At 40.2% G+C, this 18,520-nt stretch overlaps 1 protein-coding gene across 2 annotated transcripts in view; it reads right to left on the bottom strand.

Moving 5' to 3' along the window:
• Window positions 1–18,520, bottom strand: part of LOC124613073 — a 1,160,819-nt gene that overhangs the window by 459,348 nt on the left and 682,951 nt on the right. The gene's annotated exons all lie outside the window — the stretch shown is intronic.

The raw sequence follows: 18,520 nt of genomic DNA, 5'->3' as shown, positions 1-18,520 counted from the left end.
ATAAATGGGATTAAGACTGTTCTTGAATTATTGATTAATCATACTAATCGCTGCTTCTCTCCACAACCATGTTGTCCAAAAATTCTCAATTATGTTAAGGATATGTTCCAAACTCTGTCTTTCTCTACAGATTTTGCCATCTACAGCTCTGTCCAGAACCACAAAAGTCATTTCCTGATGTCATAACGTATATCCCATCATATTGTCACTTCTGTTGACAGTATTTTCCACAGTTCCTATCCTCGTTGATTCTGCATTCTCGTTGACTACAGTCTGCTTAATTTTCAACACAATTCTGTAATACGACGTATAAAAAGGTTGCATTCTCTTCTCTTCTACTTTTCCACACAACTCACAATTTGCATCCACAGAATACTGTACTCCATATTAACAGATTCCTTATAGGGAGGAATGTCCTCATTTCTTGGCTGGTCTGCCTCTTATAGCCTCCTTGCATCGTTCGTCATGTGTTCTTTTGCTTACGAGGAAGCAGAATTCCTTCATTTCGTCTATTGCGTAGTCTTCAAATATGATTTTATGTTTATCGGTAATTTCATTTCGGCTACATTTCATTACGTTCTTTTTGAGATGGGTTCCTTTCAATCAATCCATATTCTGTACTTATTAGACCTTCACTCCATTTAACACTCTAATTGTGGCACAATTCACTTGGAGAGATTTGTAATTAGATGGTTTATCGTTAGATAAACTCGCTGCTAAAGTCTCCGATCTGTAAGGCGTGCACCAAACAGATCCTTAGATGCTTATTTTGTCGGTATTACAAAAATAATGAAGTACTTATGGGGATTCTTGGCAGCTTCAGCCACGACCAAACTATCCCAACTGGTGTGCAAGATAATGAGACAGGTGAAGCACCGTCGTACCTGAAGAAGAATGTAATAATTCTAATTCCAAATAAGGGATGGACTATCAGGTGTCAATATCACCGAACCAGTTACGAAATACGACACGTTTGCAGAATACTGATACGAATTATTTACAAAGCAGTACCGTCCCCATAACTGCTCTTAGAACGCAGACTAAGTAAAGGCAAACCAACTTTTATAGCTCTTGTAGATTTGGAGAAAGCTTTGGAAAATGTGAACTAGAATACGCTCTTTGAAATTCCGAAGGAAGCAGGAGTGACTACGCAGGCTTTCCCGGCACCTGATCTGCAGCCGCATCACACAGTAAAAGGTTCTTGACACAATGTTTCAGCGCTCCATCTCACTTCCATCTTCAGGTGAGAAGTTTGTTAGTTACTGTCGCTGGCCAGTTCACGTCAGATGATGTTGGTGACTGCAGCTTATAAGTTAGGGAATACTTTTGTTAGTAATACGCCGTCTTTATTCGCAATATTCTATTTTGCTGCTTCAGCCCCGCACGTGCAGAAAGACTACGATAACTTTTTTGGGCGTCAATCTGCTTTAATTTTCCGCCTAGCGGATAATTAACGGCCCAGTTATTAGTTTTACGATACAAATGTCTCAGACAAGGTAAACGAAATGAATAGATGTAGTAGTTACGATAAGGTGCATATCCGAAATAAATTTTTTAAATCGTAATTACCTTCTGCACTGTGTTTTGTAACTAAGATTAGAATATGCTTTGTTTAATATTTTTATTTCTGCTGTATATTTTTGCTTGAGTATGTCAAAATCTGTCAAACGGATATATTTGGGTTGCAGTCAGTACCAAATTGGTAACTGAAAACACAGCCGAAATTGGACAGTCGTGAAAAAAATAAAATAGATTAATACTCTAATTCAAATTAAGACAGCCAGTGCACTTTTTTTAAAAAAAAAAAAAAAGAAATCTAATATCATTAATAGTTACTTTCATTTACCTACGAAACATTCATCTTCTGCTTTTTCAGTAATCCTGGAATCACAAGTTAAAATGCGCCACATGAAGAAAGTAGTACATTATTTGATGTGCAAGTTTTTCACCGATACCGAATATGAATATTTCGTGGCCAAATGAAAGTAACCCTCAATAATTATTTATTACGCTAGTCTTTAAGTGGTAATCTCAAGCAGATGTAACGCCCAGAAAACGTTATGTAAACCTTTAAAATGGAAATGTAGCTCCGAAATGCAATGGACTAAAACAGAAAATAAGAATTTTGTGACTGGAGTCAGTGTATTATTAACAAAAATGTTCATACCATACTAACATAGTGTACCAAATGTTCATTGAAAATTTGCAATTCACTTAAAATTAGGATTTCTACATTATTTAGACACAATACGATGAAAATTAGTCATTCATAGAAATACTTAGCTCCAGCTAAAAATATACACGTCCTATTTTACCAACATGAACATACACATTTACTATTTAGCAAAACACCTTAAAAAGTTTAGTATAAGAAATTTGTTAATAATTATGAGTGCCTGAGGCGAGAAATCACTCGAATAACATGTAAACGTTATTGACTGACAAAATTCAATGAACACCGAGTCACAAAAATGCCAAATAAAACCAAAATAAACTTAAGAATTTGCCGTTTTTTCACAACTGATTACACAAATTACTAAACAGATACAAATATTTCATTACTTTATAATGGATAAAGAAAACAACAATAAACACGGTGCCACTAGAGAAAATAATATTCAGCACTATAACCACTTTTACCATCATCAACATTCTAGACGTAACATTTAGAAGAATTCTGATAAGCTATACACAAGCTGCGCGTTTCTACGTGCCATGTAGCTTATAACTTACCCTAGCAGTAGTCCATTAGTATTCTACCAAATTCCAGGAGTCAACCAGTTTCCCTGTATACCTCTTTTCCACGACTGCAATATTCTTGTGGTGTCTCTTGCCATGTTCTTCAGAATCTACTTCGCAATTTTCTGGGAAGGTGTCCTGGGGTCAGGAAGGAAATGTGGTTTTAGAAATACGTTGCAGCCATACTTTTCTATGATAGGGTATCTCTCCCAGGCTCCTTATAATTTTGTGCTCCCTTATTTCCTAAGAAACTGAAAATTCCCAGGCAGCTTTCACATCACCACATAAATTTTAATCGAATTTCATGTCTCTGAAAAGCACTCGGATCTGTGACCTAACAAAGATACCGTCCTGAACCATTGATTCACTCAGTCGCGAGAATTTTCCCCTCAAGTACTTAAAGGCTTCGCCTTTGTAGTTCGTTTTATTTGCAAAAATTCAGTGATGAGTAAGTTTACTTTTAAATGTGAAAGTAATAACTTTCTGGAATCAGCTAGTGGTTAACATAGGATGTTGTTCTAACCTACTTCTAGGCCAGTCACTTTTGGTATTCAGAGATGCATGCACCCGACTCTCAAATTCAGAAATGAAACAGTATTTGGCATTAACTAACTGCACACCTAGCAAAAGTGGAACAACTTTAAGGTCATCACAAATCTTCCATTGATTTTCACTGAACTTATTGACTTCAAGTGAGCATTTTATATCCTTATAAAACTCTTCCAACTGGAACTGAAGGAAGATCAGTAAGAATATCGAAATATACAGCTTTCAAACTGTGCGAAGATCATTGAACTGACTCCAGTTGGTTCCATTGGCTTTTTAAAGTGATGCATACCATGAGATTAGCTTCCATTGTAGAAATAGGTGTGAATTTTTTCTCCTTGTACCGATAAACTGAAACTTTTACATTTAATAATAAGACACCCCTGTAAGTTCAACTTTATTTCTCGAAAGATACAAATCTCTTATGAGATCAGTATTGAACTCGTATTATCTGAGAGTTGAATAATATGGCTATAACTTTGTTTCATTCCTTCTACATGCAACAATTATACGTATGCTGGCAACGAATGTCTTCTGTTGTTCTTTACATCTACATCTGTACCTACATCCATATTCCACGAACTATGTTACGTTGTGTGGCGGAGAGTACGTTGTATATCGCGGTCACTTCCCCCTTTTCCAGTTCCAGTCGCGAATGTTGGCAGGAAGGACGATTGTCGGTAAGCCTGCATGTGGGCTCCAGCCACTTTAATTTAATCTTCGTGGCGTTTTCACGGAGTATACGCAGAAGGAAGTAATATACTGGTTGACTCCTTTAGAAATGTGCACTCTCTCCTCTCCAGCAGCCTCTGCCATTTGAGTTGGCTATCTCTGTGACGCTCTCTAGCTTGCTAAATAAACATGTCATGGAACGCAGTGCTCTTCTTTGGGTCTTCTTCATTTCCTCTATCAATCGTATCTGGCATGGATCTCAGATTGACTGGCAGTTACTGATCGAATGAGAGTTTTGTAAGTTATCTCACTTCGGGGTGGAATACCGTTACTAACGATTGTTTCACTGAATCTGTCGACCGTCTGCTTTACTTGCAGTATGTTTATGTGATCGTTTCATATATGTGATCGTTTCGCTTTAAATGACTCCATACACATACTTCCAAATACTTTATGAATGTTATTTCTTCCAGTGATTGTTCCTCAATCACATGATAGTTTTTCTGTCTGTTCATGCACAATACGTTACATTTATGTATTATTTTGCCGGCCGCGGTGGTCTAGCGGTTCTAGGCGCGCAGTCCGGAACCGCGCGACTGCTACGGTCGCAGGTTCGAATCCTGCCTCGGGCATGGATGTGTGTGAGGTCCTTAGGTTAGTTAGGTTTAAGTAGTTCTAAGTTCTAGGGGACTGATGACCTCAGAAGTTAAGTCCCATAGTGCTCAGAGCCATTTGAACCATTTTTTTGTGTATTTTGATGGTAAAGCATCGATATTCTGCAGGTTTTCCTGCATTTCGCTATAATTTTCTAGCGATGTGGGTTGTTTGTACGCCACAGCGTCATCTACATCTACATAGATACTCCGCAAGCCACCGTACGGAGCCTGGCGGAGGGTACCCTGTACCACTACTTGTCATTTCCCCTCCTGCTTCACTCACAAATAAGTGGGAGAGAAAAGTGACTGTCTGTACGCTTCAGTATGAGCCCCAGTTTCTCGTATCTTATCTTCTTGGTCATTACGCGCATTGTATGTTGGTGGCAGTAGAATCGTTCGGCAGTCAACTTCAAATGCCGTTTCTCTAAATTTTCTCAGTAGTGTTTCTAGAAAACGACATCGCCTTCCTTCCAGGGATTCCAGTTTGAGTTACCAAAGCATCTCCGTAACAGTTATATGTTGTTCGAACCTACTGGTAACAAAACTAACAGCCCGCCTCCGAATTACTTCGATGTCTTTCTTCAGTCCGATCCCCCTGGTTACCAAACACTCGAGCAGTACTCAAGAATAAGTCACACCAGCGTCCTCTATGCGGTCTACTTTACAGGTGAACCACTCTTTCTTAAAATTCTCCCAATAAACCGAAGTCGGCGATTCGCATTCCCTACCACAGTTCTCACATGTTCGTCCCACATCATATCGCTTTGCAACGTTACGCCCAGATATTTAAAAGACTTGACTGTGTCAAGCAGGACACTAGTAATTCTGTGTCCGAACATTACAGGTTTGATCTCCTTACTCATCCGCATTAACTTACATTTTTCCACATTTAAGACTAGCTGCCACACCAACTGGAAATGTCGTCTAAATCGTCTCGTATCTTCCAAAAGTCGCTCACCTCCGACACATTACTATACAGAACGGCATCATCAGCAAAAATTCATCCGCGAATAGCCTCATGGAAGTTTCGACTATGTCCACTATTTCATTTACAGTTAATGTAAAAAGTGAAAGTCCTACATCAGTCCCTTCGGGGACGCCCGAACTTACTTTTACGTCTGCATGTCTCTCTCCGTTCGTAATGAGATGCTTTGTTTCTTTTGCTAGAAACTGTTCAATCAACTCTCACAGCTGGTCTGTCATTCCGTACGTTTCATTAGGCGGCAGTACAGTATCGATTGCCTTCCTGAAGTCAAGGAATACGCATCAACCTGGGCGCTCGTATTTAGTGCTTTCTGGGTCACGTAGACAAACCAAGCGAACTGGGTTTAACACGATCGTTTTTCTAATTTTTTCGCAACTCATGTTGATTCCTAAAGAGGAGATTTCCGGTCTCCAGAAATGTCATATTATGCCAGCAAATTCTGCAGTACATCGACGTCAGAGGCAGTGTGCTGCAGCTTTTTGCACATGTTATGAAACACTTCTGAAAAACGTTAACTGTCTGTGGTTTTTTCGAATCATTAAGAAGGCTTCATAGATGTATTTACTTGAGGATGCGATTAAATCATCGCGAAACCATCGTGTATGCTCCTGCAATGAAGGAACTGTTAATAGCCACTGGTGCTATCAGCTGTATCTTAAAGAGATATTTCTATTGAGAACTAGACAGTTTTATGTAACTTATATTTTCCCCGTGGCACGGGGTTGTAGGCACCTTCTGTACAAGTTTTACGTTTGGAAACGAAAATCATTTTTGGATCTAAGGTGACTGTTGTGCAATTGCGCTTCGGCCATCACTTTGTGACTTCCTGGTGCAATATACGTTGACATTTGTGTCGCCGTGTGTGGACTGGCGCTGGCGTTGTGTCCGCAGCTGGAATTGCAATCCGAGGCTGCCTCTCCTCTCGTCTCCTCCCCCTCCCCCTCCCCTGCACACCACTTGTGCGTCCTTTCCGTAGAGCGGCGGACCGCAGCCGCCCCGGGAATGTGGATGCTTTCCGCGGAACTCCGGCCTCCAGCGTCTGGATGTGGCTGGAATTAAGCCGCTGCCTCCAGGGGGACCCAGGGAATGGTGGAGATGGGGACGCAACTACTGCGCCGAGCATATGCGTTAAACTTAACGCGACCGCTAGGATTAACGCACCCTCTGAAGGGCGTTCGCCGAGGGCTGCCGACGGCGAAAGCGCGTGAGCCGGTTTCAAGCCCGGTGGTCACGAGGGCGGTGGCCTACTGCTGGCGCTGCGAACACGGCGTCGCGTGTAAAACGCAGAGAGCCTGAACAGTTACATGCACTGAGCTAGTTACATTTATACAGGGCGGTCAGAAACAGTCTGAAAAGCTTGCAAGGGAGTCGCTGGGAGCCGGCCGCTGTGGCCGAGCGGTTCTAGGTGTTTCAGTCCGGAACCGCGCGACTGCAACGGTCGCAGGTTCGAATCCTGCCTCGGGCATGGGTGTGTGTGATGTCATTCGGTTCGTTAGGTTTAAGTAGTTCTCAGTTCTAGGGGACTGATGACCACAGATGTTAACTCCCATAGTGCTCAGAGCCATTTGAACTTTTCTTTTCTTTTCTTTTTTTTTTTTTTTAGTCGCTGGGTGGGGACGTTATGCTGAGAAATGATTGTCACGGGAAAAAAATCGATACGTTGGGCCGTTTCCGAGTAATTTAGCTGAAGTTAGCCAATCAAGTCGGCGTGTGTGCAAATTTAAGCAACCCGCCAGAAACAGTGTCGCCGAACGTGTTCTTCGTTTGATTCTCTCAAATCGAACGAACTTTTTTACTCGCCCAGCTTAATTGTATCACTTCCGAAAAAGGCACGTTTTAGCTGCTAATGAGCATTTCAACAAGTGGCCACACACGTCAGGGCATTACTGCAGTTTAGCGCGGGCAAGTGCTTGAATTTGCGCGTGACGACCTTTTAAGTAGGCTGTTTAGGTTTTTACGTTGATAACGCCACGTAGCGCTCTGTATGAATATCACTGACTGTGCTGTGTGCAGTCTGTGGCTGTTTAGCCTTGCTGAAATATTCGCTGTTGCAGTGTTTGGCAGTTGGATGTGAACAGCGCGTAGCGCTGCGCAGTTGGAGGGGAACAAGCAGCAGTGTATTGCAGTGGTTCGAGTAACGAAGGTTTTTGTGAGGTGGGTGATTCATGAAAGGTATAGGTTATTGTCAGTCAGGGCCATTCTTTGGTAGGGATTATTGAAAGTCAGATTGCGTTGCGCTAAAAGTATTGTGTGTCAGTTTATTGATGATCAGAATAAGTAAAGAGAGAAATGTCTGAGTACATTCAGTTTAACTCAACTGTCTCTGTATCAAATAACGTAGAAGTTTACCAGCACAGCAATTTATAATTTTTCTAAGGGGACGTTTCATATGTCGAGCCTTAGCCGATGATACCTCACTGGAATATTCTGATTTTTTCTTGTAGTTTGAGTAATTAGTGTAGTTATTGTTTATTGTTAGCGCGTAATTGTAGAGACAATTTCCTTTGTGGTTGTAGTTATTCATTGTTGTACTGTAAAACAGTTGTGACATGCATGTAGATTTGCACCAAGTATTTCGCAGCCGCGCTTCCAGTTAACTGGATATTATTTTCAGTGCTATTTTAATGGGTTTTCTGTGTTATCGTGTGGAATATTGTGACAATTATGGCGAGTGAAAAACCTAATACTAGGCTCCAAAGTAAGCTGAGAAATGACAGTGAAGATGAGAGTAGTGTGTTAGCATCACCGTGTAATGAATTAAGACATTCCAATTAGTAATTTGGTAACTGTGCATAGGGAAATGGATCAGGCGGCTAATAATGGTGTAGACAGTGAAACAATTCGTGAACAGGGAAGCACTGTCGATCTATCGGTCGGTAACAGCTCGCTCCAGGAACCCGAATTGACAGGACAAAATCTTGCAAATACCGTAGATTCAGGTTTTGCGTCCTCACCTTTTTCTGAATTAAGTCAAGACTTACTCTCTGATTTTAGGCTGCTTAGGTTTTTATGTTGGTAACGCGAAGTAGCGCTTTTGTAGGGATTACTGAAAGTCAGATTCCGTTACGCTAAAAATATTGTGTGTCAGTTTATTGATGATCAGAATAAGTAAAGAGACAAATGTCTGAGTACACTCAGTTTAACTCAACTGTCTCTGTATCAAATAACGTAGAAGTTTACCAGCACAATAATTAGTAATTTTTCTAAGGGGACGTTTCAGCCTGACTGGTTAACTTCGTGTTCATTGTGTGTGTGAAATCTTATGGGACTTAACTGCTAAGGTCATCAGTCCCTAAGCTTACACACTACTTAACCTAAACTATCCTAAGGACAAACACACACACCCATGCCCGAGGGAGGACTCGGACCTCCGCTGGGATCAGTCATGTTAATTAACCCAAAACGGCGCTAGGTATAGAATTTTTTAAATTAAGAATTATTTCTCAGCAATATTTTCACTGAAACACCCTTATAAGTTTTCAGACTGTTTCTGTCCACTCTGCGCACAAGGAGTCTATAAAGTCCCACTATCACTTGAAAAAAATAGTAACTCTGAAAGTATTTGAGACAGAGCACCTTGGTTTGTTGTAAAACGTTTAGCAGCTCTCAAAGTTATTTTCTCCTACGCCAGAATGTGTGTGCCCCAGTCGTTTCTCGTGAAACATCAAGGCGATATTAAGAGTTCTCTCCTAGTCTGGTTCAGCATCAATAGTTTCGATTAATTCATTGATTCATGCACAAATGGTAGCATGCACCTTCTCCTGACGTTGTCGCCAGTTTGAGGCAGTCCTAGTCAAATCTGCAACCAAGGGAAAAAAGAAAAAAAGCTTTGAGAGATGCTATACATTTTACAACAAACCATGATTCTCTAATAAATACCATAAAATGATTTTTTGAAATGAAAGCAGGACACATGATCACAACAAACAATGATTCTCTGATAAATACCATGTTATGATTTTTCGAAATGAAAGCAGGACATTATGGACAACCTTTATAGCTTCTGACAGGTCTATTACGGCTATTATTCTAGAGATTTTATTTAATTCCGAATAAAGGGAAAAAATTATCATTTTAACCTACAAGCGGCATAGTACTGCTTCTCCACAGAAGACAGTATTATTAGCTTTTATATGACTGTGTTTGTAAGAAGCCTGATGCATCATATAAATGAATCGAATGAAATTAAAAGGAATGTACCTATCTTAAATTCTTGTGTTGTACAGCGATATGACTATTTCTTGTAAACGTTTCATATTTTTGTTTCTTAATTTGAAAAAGAAACTATGCACAAATCTCCTCTTCTGCTAATTTGTTTACGCAAAATTTGTTCATTTTTAACGCAAAATTGCGCTGCTTCCGACCTCGGCAAGTTCATAAACATCAGAATGTAACAGACCACGAGTCTTACATGTCTTTCTTACCCTGTGTTTAGAACCCACCTACAACTCATGATGCACGCTTTTGAACATCTGACTGCTCGTTTAATCACAATTTTTAAATATAAATTTCTTACAACAATAAATGTCCTTCCAAAGTGTTCTACTACAGACATTGGAATGTTTTTACGTGACAATAATGCAATTTTGTGCTCATAAAAACTGAAACTTTGATGAAAATGAGATTTTGGTATGTACATTGGTGTAGTAATGACGCTACAAAAGGCTGGGTGTGTTAAGCCGCATCTTTATAGAATGTAATAAAGTTTACAGATAAGTTTGTGATGTTATACTTCAACTGCCTTTTTTCTAGGAGTAGACAATTCACCACATCCGTTCATAGAGGAAGTTATTATCAAGATTTCCTTGGCCTTCCAAAGACTGTTTCACAATTTGGTCTGTATGTTAACCGCCACTGGTATTCGTCCTTCTTATGTTTTGTCCAGGTGTGAGAGTCACATTTATTTGCATTATTTGATCCTATCTTCTGTTTTAAAAATATTCGGTCTGTCAGCACAAAATCATGTCCAGATCTACTCAGTCTTGAGTTACCTACAGCGGATTCTTCCATCCAAAATGGGAGAAGACGACTCATTATAGCATATGCAAAATTTGGTGCATAGCTGTGTACGTAATGGCAAAAACGAGTAAAATTAAATCTAAAAGAATGTGCAACAAGCGGTGAGATTATAAATGAAGGAAAGGTAAGAGTGTATCAGTTGGACTATCGTTATCATGATTTGCGTGAGCGATTTATAACGTATGTAGCACAATGCAAAACTAGGCAAGCACAGGAATAGCCCAGGTAGATCAATGCATGAATGTGTAGCACCGACAGCTATTACCGGCTCGCGGGATGTAAGAACGGAGCGGCACAATTTTCTGCTATTATTTAAGCCACGAGAGTTGCGTACCAAATAGTCCAGGTCATTGCCTCTGGCGTATCTTAATAAAGACAATCGCCGAGGAACCTCCTCCAGTTATATAAAGCATTCAGAAATAGCTTTAATCGATGACCGGGCCTGGAGGAACCTCCTGAGTAATGGTCTCTTCTGTGAATGGAAAATTACTGGAACACGGCAGGTCATCGATTTTGATACACTGTGAGGTACAACCGAGGACGAAATTCCTCCACTTAAGGGTAAAGCTTACTCCATAGTATTACATTTTCCCATGTTCCACATCAAATAAAAAAAAACATTGTTATGACATGAATTTTAAAGGCTGATACTATTTCCTCAGTTGTGATTTAATTACTGCATAACCACTATCTGCTTCTCTGACTGAAAAATATAAGACGACAGTAAAATGCAAGGTCAGCAGTCTCACAGGCTTACATTAGGTGAGCCATACAGAATATACTAGTTAAACGACAAGATCTATTAAATGAAAATTATGAGATGCATAGCAGGAAATTCGTGCAAGTATCACAGAACATATTAACTTCAGTACTCATATATGTTAATTTCAGCTCTCATACTAGTGACGAAAGCCGCCATCGCCTCGTGAAGGACTGTTCATTCTATTTCATTTTATTAATGATTGTTAAATGACTTGAATTATCATGTTAATCCTCAGTGTTTGTTTCGTTGATTCGGAATTGCTTGTGACTGTTAATCGATCATCCATGGCTAGGATATGAAGAGGGGCGTTCAATAACTAACGCAACACATCTATTTTCTCGGTCAGTTTATACTGAAAAAATGGGGAATTTGTTGTGAGAAATTGTGTAATATCCTCGCTGAATTCCCTACAGTTTTATGAAGTCCCGATAGGTGGCGGTGCCGTATGTGTCATTCAAAATGACGTTTGTAACTGATGTGCATTCCAGGTAGAGAGCTCTCTATGAGTGTCTTTTGACGGAAAACCAGAGCATCGCAGGTATTCATAGCTGCTTGCGGAATGCTTTCGGAGAAGTGACAGTGAGCCAAAGCACGGTGAGCTGTTGGGCGAAGCATGTATTGTCATCGTAACAAGGTCGCACATACTTGTCCTATCTTGTCATTGATTTACTGGTAGTCCAAGAAAGACATACGACGAGCTAACTAGTAGACTTCTTAAAACCCTTCGCGTGAGTCAATCTTGTAATATATAAAGCGTGGAAAGTAGACTGCTAGCGACTGAAAGACAGGCCGACAAATTAAAAAATGCGTTCTATTTGTAAAGGTCCCTCTTGATCACATGAATTTTACGATTCGCAATTACCAGATTCGGCTACTGCGTTCTTCAGATGTGTTACAATAGAAAAACAGTGGAGTAACTAACTAAGGTCAATTGGTTGAATCACATTGTAAAACAGACCTGGAGATACACAAGAAAAATTAAAATACACTAGTGTCCTAATTAAAGCAACAAACGAAAATTTTGCAAGTTTGTGTTTATTTTGCCACAAAATTGTGTAAACAGGTGATAGGAAAGTAAAAACAATGTAATGAATACAGAACGTCCACAACTGCAACATGCATAACAGCAGAAGAAAATGTTCTTCGTTTTTTTCCGACTTAATAGATTTGCACACACTTTCTGACAGCTGGTTAATGTGCTCAGTATGGGGTATGACCACTTCTGGCACCAATACAGGCCTGACAACAACGGAACGTGCTGTGAATGATGTCACCATCTCATGTTGAGGCAATAACGCCCATTTTTCCTGCAGAGCTGCTCACAAGTCTTGGAGAGTGGTTGGTGTATGCTGACATGATGCAACCCGTGTCCCTAGTGCATCCCAGACGCCATGCATGCAGTATCTTCCTTTTCCAAAGAAACATCAACCAGCCGTACTCTATGAGGTCGAGCATTATAGTCCATCAATACGAGGTCTGGGCCAACAGCACCTCGCAACAACCGCGCATGAGATCCCAAGATCTCTTCACGGTAGCTGACAGCGGTTAAATCTTGCTAATGCACCCAACATAATCCCTGCCCACACCATTACGGATCTTCTCGATATCGGTCTCTTTCCACAATGTTTGGGTCCCGAAATCGTGTGCCAAGTGCCCTCCAGATGCGAATCCGTCAAGAATCACTCTCCAGACCAAATCGGGACCCATCTGTGAAAAGAACATTGGCCCACTCTTCGATCTACCTGGTGGCATGTTGACGGCTCCACGCTAGATGTTCCCTTCTGTGAAGACACGCCAGGGATAAACAGACAGAAGGTCTCCAACAATAAGGCTACTCTGCTGAAGCCTTCTGTACACAGTTTTCCTCGATACAATACATCCAGCCGATGCTGTGAGGTCAGATGCCAGTTGCAGTGAAGCGCTAAGGCGGTACCGTCGTGCACTTACAGCCAATTAACGGTCCTCCCTTTTTAAGTCACATTTGGTCGGCCCCTCCCCTGGTCTTCGGAATACAGTTTCGGTCTCTATAGACTGTCGTCTCATCCGAGAAACAACAGAACGATCCACATTCAGCCATAGGGCCACATCAGTTTGCGACTCTCCTGCTTTCATTCTTCCTTCGGCCCTCCACAGCAGAGAGTCTGTAGGCGTCTTCTCTGTGCCATGCCACTTGATAGGTTCCCTGACGTCAGTGTTGGCGTGGTTGTCCGTTGATCGGAATGCCGTCTTCTGTACATCGTGAATTAGCCACAGGATAGGGAAAAAGCAGTTTGTTGCTTAGATTTTGCACACCAGTGTATTTACATGATTAACAGCGAAGCTTATCAGCCATATCTACTAGAAAATAATCTGATGTAGGTATCAACGTCAAAATCTATGTTTTTGGATACGTAACAAGTGCTGGTGATGTCTTAGATGCAACCAGTATTTATACAAATAACTGAGGCCAGCAGAGGACGCTGTAGCTAGCGTACGTGAATAACCAGTACCGTAAATTTAATGCTTAAAATGCAGTAGGAGTAGTCATTAATTAAAATTACTTCAGATGGCAAAATGAGCTTCTGACAATAAAACATGAAGTGACATACAATAAGTGGAATTAGATCCAAAGTTAAAATCCACATAAAACGTGTAAAGATTAATATTTGGAAGATCCTCGCCTGGCAAAGTAAATATAAATTTGAATAAAAGACAAAAAAAATCGAACCCTTCAGCATGACAAAACAATTAAATGGATTGGAAAGGAACCTAACACAGTGATGTAATGGAAGGCATCCTCTGCCATGTTTATCAGCAAATTACGAAGGTGCAGAAGAAAACCCTATGTAAACATGTTTTCAATGTCAGATATCAATTCTCAAATGTAAACTGAAAGTGTTGTGACTGTAGATACAAAATAATATGCACTTCCTAAGCCCTCAGTGGTACCCTCACAATACCACACTATAAAGGTTTGCGAGGTCTCACATGGAGTCTTCCAGTGGAATGACGTTTCGCTTTATGTAGTGACAGAATTCAGCTATCTGGTGTTGACAGCCGCAGAAAGTAGTTCTCTTTCGAGTGGACACAAATTTCAAAGGCAATCTATTTTTATGCTAATAATCTTGGTCGCAAGCTGTACCTAAACAAATGTTGTGAGCACGTATCGCGGCGGTTGATGTACGATTCTGGCGTCTCTCAACCGAACGTTTACGAGTGCAGTTTCATTTTATGCAGTAGATACGTGCATGGTTGGATACGTGGGAGTCGATCAGTTTTCGATTAAGCGATACCTTTTTGTAAACTGCTTAGTCACGTAGCTGCTGTTCTCTGTGGAGTCAGTTTTCGTAAGTCACATTTTGTATTCGGTGTCCGACATTTAACGAAGAAAGATAATCTCTCGTTATCGTCTAATATGTGACATGTTTTGTAGAAGAATATATTTTTTCGAGAACATGTTCTTGTCACTATTGTTACTGTTGAGTCGCATCGGAGTACTTGTCTTTCCACTGTTCCATCTGTCTGTGTCTGAATAGCACCTAGAAGTTCTGTTACCCATAACGAATAAATCTGCTCGCATTTCCTCACAATCAACAAATTATTGTTCCAGATACATCCTACTGGGGTCCATTAACTAAAATGTTCTCTTTAAACTGCCGAAGCCATGCGGCATGACACGTTGTGAGTAAAAGCAAGACGCTGACATTTCATCTCAATATCTCACATGGAAGCTGGAGTAAAGAATAAATGTTTGTAAGACTATTCACTGAGGCTACTGAAGATACATTTGTGAATTCCGCTATAAGCTTTCAAAGCAATCGACAAAGGCACAAATATCCTTCTCCAATCTTCAATTCTCATTTCATCAAGTGCTACTTATGTGCCACGCATATCACAATTTTTTTGCATGTCGTCTAGTTTGGTGTCTGCGAAAAAGTCTTGTAAACTTTTTTCATCAACGTACTATGGTGTCATTTTTTATATGGCGAAGGATATTCACTACGGTAGCAGGGTAGCGGTATATACTGGGCTCCAGTATAGAAAGGTTTTAATGCAATAATTGCTTTTATTTTCCAGAGGTTTCCGTAAAAGTAATTAGGAATAATCATTTAGTGCACATTCCAGTTAATTTAATACAATTATACAAAGTACTCTACACCAACCATCTGAGGGACCGCTCCGGTAGCAGGTTCGAATCCTGCCTCGGGATGGATGTGTGTGATGTTCTTAGGTTAGGCAGGTTAAATTAGTTCTAAGTTCTAGGCGACTGATGACCTCAGAAGTTAAGTCGCATAGTGCTCAGAGCCATTTGAACCAACCAACCATCAAATGAAATTAAATTTAAAACATGAGGGCCTATATTAGGAGATCTTGGCCATTAAGGTTACCCCGTGAACCAGGCAATTTCAGTTATAAAAGTGTTTTTAAAATCGATAAAAGAATAAAGTAACACATTTCAATTACAGATTAAAGACTTCGCTACTAGCAAAATTGATAGACAGGTTTCGAAATAAATCACAATTCATAATCAGCTCCTCCGTAGGAAAGACACTCTATCGACACACCAAGTAAGGTAGGGTCCATGTAGATGAAGTGTGTGTCTCACAAGTTACCAGTACCATTAACGCCAATGGTCCATTTGACTACAGCATACAGGAAAAGGAAAACTACACAAATGCTTACATTTGAATACTACAGTGGTCATTAAAATGTGAAATGTGTGCCAAGAGTAATTAGTAGTCAAGCTGTACTAGGTAGTAGACTGGGCAGTACATTGGCCGTGTGAAGGCTTGCCCATTGGGCTTGCATCGTACTTTGCGTTAATAGGCTTCTGAAAACAAACCAGGGTACAAATTGGTTTCGCTAGAAGAAAACAGCTTAAATCAATGTTCAACAGAAATACTTGTAATGCCGACAAAACGTGGGTAGGGACAGTACAATCAAAACGAGTCTGCAATCGAACAAGACGCTCTGGCTCAGTTAACACATGAACGCCCACATGATTCAACACGGTTCCTCTGCACAGATGAGACTATGATTCAGTAACCTGCAGCCAAATTCAAATCTTGTGTGGCAAGCGGCGACATTGCTCAGTAACTATTTTCCTCACGGAGCACCATACACCCCTCTAAACAGCTGGTATAACCCGTCCACTGCAATGCCTCGTGCCTTTGAACTCTTTCACACAAGGGGACGAACCAGACAAGGCCCCTAGCGCGAGACCCGATGACCAACTAACCCCCCCCCCCCTGCCGCACCCTCTCTCTCTGTCTCTCTCTTTCCGCTGTGTGGCTTTAAATCCCCACTTTTCCTCTACGTGCGTCTCCCATCGGGCTGCCGCGAAGCCCGGTGCACCAACCCGGTCTTTGACTGCTCTTATCAGCTATCGACAGAAGCCGATGCATAGTGTAGTTTTTTATTAGTTTTATGTATTAGGTGTTTTATTTGTTAGGTTATGAGTTTACTATAGTTCATAATTCATTTTCAGCAGCTAGCAATCAGTTTATGGTAGTTCACAAGACCTTTCAGGTTTCACCACTAAATAAAAAAAGTTTAAAATATAACATACCTCAATGCACCTCTCTAGTCTCAGCATAATATTTGAATTTCGTGTCAAAGCGCATGTCTAGTTTGTTTTAAGAAACGAATAATCTACACGATGACACACAGCAATTCATCATGTGAACCGTTATGTCCTCCGTGCAACAGCCTAGACTAAAGCCTGAGGTTACACGATCTCAGTTACTTGATAATTAGGATAATTGCAGTACGAAGATTAATGGGCAGATTACGGAAATTACGGGTAATGCAGCTAACACGTTGCTATTCAGTCGTAGTACAATGCAGATGGGCTAGATTGTACTATTAAGCTGGAAATGCTTTGGCTCCCGTGTTGTTCAACATACTCTTTAACAGAATGTAAAGTTCATTTCTGTCATTCGTTCCTTCAAAATAATACATTCTGCATACACATCACCGATGTGTATAACCTGAAGCCAAGCGGTATAGAGTATGTAAGTTTGGCTTTTGCCACATCACTTTGTGTGAAACGGCAAATATTTGCCTCGTTTTGTTAATGTGAGTAATATAAATTAGATCTGACTAGTTTTCTGCCTTGTTGTTGTTTTCCATATAATTACTCAGCGTCGTTTTTGACTTGAACTGGTGCCATGTTGTCGAATATTTTATTATCTGATAGTACAGAGTTCGCACAGTAATGACAAACTATCGGATTATTTCGTATTATTTTTTCAAAGATTATTGATTATGCAAATACCAGTACTAGTTCTTTGCTTTCTTGTGCTTCCTTGGTGTATTATTTGATGTTAATGTTGCACACTTTTATCACTGGCTCTCTCACCGCTTCACTGATGTCACATATCGACAGTTCGCAACAACAAAACCAAATGTTCTTAATTGTTAAAAATTTTGTCTAATTTGGAGCTAACTTTGAAACGTTGAAACATGTTTCATCAGCCAACCACTGCTGTATAAAGACCTCCTTCAGGCTTAATACATCAGGGTCTTCAGCTCTACGTATCCACGCTTTCTGATAACTGCAAATCTTTAGGTCGACGTCTGTGTGTTTTCTTATCTCCAGGATTCCAACTGCGAAATTCCTTGGTCCATCTACCATCCATTAGTGATGTGGAGACAGACATGTATGTCACACCTATCTCTACATCATGTTCCTTTCAGTCATACTTACGTCTTCGAATCCAGTCTACTTCGTGATCAAAGAGCGCGTTTTTCTTCTGTCCTATTTTCTCCTTTTCAGATGCATCAGTAACTCATATTTTCTAAAACTTCCTAATTTACTATAAGCTTCTTGCTGTTTTTAATCATCTCTTTACTCCCTTTGTTGTTCATCCAGTCACTGTTTTAACTATCCTAATAATTAAAAACATATCATCTGATCCTACGACATCATTGTTAATTTGTACTGCTTCAGTATGTTTGTTATATATTATTTTAGACTTGACTGATTTTCAAGCTTTCTTTTGTTTTTCATTCTTAGGTGAATTTTATCTAAATTAGGGGCAATGAAATAATATCACGATCAAAATGTATTCCTTCAGATATGTTTGATTTAACTCGTCTTGCTTCAATGTTTTCTCCGTTTAAGGATCTTAGAAATTCTGCTGTAACTATTAATAATAA

Source organism: Schistocerca americana, chromosome 4, assembly GCF_021461395.2.
Source record: "Schistocerca americana isolate TAMUIC-IGC-003095 chromosome 4, iqSchAmer2.1, whole genome shotgun sequence".
Lineage (NCBI taxonomy): Eukaryota > Metazoa > Arthropoda > Insecta > Orthoptera > Acrididae > Schistocerca > Schistocerca americana.
This window is presented reverse-complemented; position numbering and strand designations above follow the sequence as displayed.